At 53.1% G+C, this 2123-nt stretch overlaps 1 protein-coding gene across 10 annotated transcripts in view; it reads right to left on the minus strand.

The window, feature by feature from the left end:
* Positions 1–2123, minus strand: part of Arhgef10l (Rho guanine nucleotide exchange factor 10 like) — a 145770-nt gene that overhangs the window by 56312 nt on the left and 87335 nt on the right. The window lies entirely within an intron of this gene.

Genomic DNA, 2123 nt, shown 5'->3' on the forward strand with positions numbered 1-2123 from the left:
ACACACACACACACACACACACACACACATACCACTCACACATGCTTTAGGATCCTGTAACCACCTTCAGCAGGTACCTCCACTGCTCAGGTCACACAAGTCATGAACATGGTACCTACTGAGTCTACCTAAGAAATTCGCAAAGCCGCAACACCAGGTGAACACAGACCACGGTTCAAAGGCCGCAGCAGAGCACACTGAACAGGCCCGGGGTGCTCCTGAGTGTGACCCTGGGAGGGTGTAGGACGCCTTGCTTTAGGCGCACAGTGGTCACCCACTGAGGACCCTGTTGTTTCAATGCTGATGTTTAAGACCATCTCTGTCATGGAGAGACATGGTTTTTCAGGGACACTTGACCTGGAAGTGGCCCACACCATCCCTTGCAGAGTCTTGTGAGGGGATGAAATCGGATTTTCCGGTCAACCATGCCTGTTCTAAAGAGACCAAAGACTCTCAGAGCCCAAGCACCGGAACCAAGGCACCCCACTTCACTTGTACCACCCCCAAAACATCCAAATCCCTCTGAGAAATGTCCTTTTCCTTATAAGGTTTTATAGGTGGGGGGCAGGGGGTCCTGTGAAATCTGTTACTGAATGGGGTGATTCTGACTGTCTTGGTCCCAACCCCGCCCTGCTGGCCTCCCTTGGGGAGGATGCTGCTTCCCAGAGCACTCCTCCAGGAGACATAAAAACTAAGCTCCTAGTGGCACTGACACTGCTGCATGGTGGCCACCGTGGGACTCAGAAACATCCCACACAGACTTCATCCGCTTAGCGCCCCTAAGGTACAGATTCTGCGTGTGCACAGAGCCTACAATGCCCCGACACCCAGCACCCACACAGGAGGGAGCCCCTCTGCTTTGTCTCCCTGCATTGTGCGGCAGTGCCCAGCTCTGCCACAGGAACTGGAATGGTCACGCTGTTCCCACCTTACGGAAGCATCGAGGTCCCAGGAGTACCTACCATTGCTATAACCCCACAGTGTCCCTAAGCAAGGCAGACCCAGTTCCAGGAAACACAACCCAGCCCATGACCTTCCGCCTCCACGATAGCAGCCTGATTGCCAGGACCTACACTGAGAAGAGGAAAGTCCCTTGGGCAGCAGGCCTTCAGCCCTGTCCCTTACGCAGATTTTAAAAAGGAAAGATAGCCCCTCGCTGTTGTCCCAGTGTCCCTCTGGAGGCTCCTGAGTCGGCTGTTTAGAAACAGCTCACGGGACGCTTTCTGCCCCCTCCCAGTTTCATTTCCGCTTCTCTCTGGGTGATGGACAGAAGCCAAACACTGATCCGATCCTCAACTGGACCAGATTGTCCAAAGAGGCCCCTGGGCGGGAGGGAGGGCACGGCATGCAGCTGACACCCTCTCCACATTAGCATCCACACATGGCCTGCTCACCCTTCACACAGAGGGGGAAACTGAGGCTCAGATTATCCATCCCCTAGCCTGATATCAAACTGGTCTCACTGGCTATACCTCCTGCTATGTCTGAGGGCGGACGGGCATGCATGCAGCAGAAGAGAACAGAAAACTCTTCCCAGGGCGGTACCAACAGATGTCCCTCCCCCTGGGAGGCATTATCCACTGCTGGAAAAAGCAGCCTCTTCAACACAGAGGCCACAGCACAGGGGGGCTTCGGGAATTGACGCCTTCTCTCTAGAGACATTCCAAAACAGCAGGCTTGCGGCATGGGGGGAGTCAGTACCATCCGGGGAGGGGAGGCACTGATCCCCAGGGAAGGTATCCTGAATGGGAAGCTCCCCAAAGAAAGGGTTCCCCTTTCTCTTTGCCACACACGGCAGACTCTGGGCTCCCAGAACAGATGAAACGAACCAGATGCCAACACATACCCTCTGTGAGAAGTCATCATGAGATCAACCGGAAGTGGGCAACCAACCTCAGGTGAAAGGAACCACACAGGTCAGGTGGCATGCCAACTCTTCCAGCCCTTAGGGAAAGTTCCTCGAATCTGAGGCCCGTGGCATGTCATACTCTTTAAATGCCTCCAATGACTTCCAGTTTCTTTTTTGTTCTTTTCTTTCTTTCTTTCTTTCTTTCTTTTTTTTTTTTTTTTTTTTTTTTTTTGGACCACCATCACATCATTCATTGAACAAGGAAATGCCGAAA

The sequence above is a fragment of the Mus pahari genome, chromosome 6, assembly GCF_900095145.1.
Source record: "Mus pahari chromosome 6, PAHARI_EIJ_v1.1, whole genome shotgun sequence".
In the NCBI taxonomy this organism is placed as follows: Eukaryota; Metazoa; Chordata; class Mammalia; order Rodentia; family Muridae; genus Mus; species Mus pahari.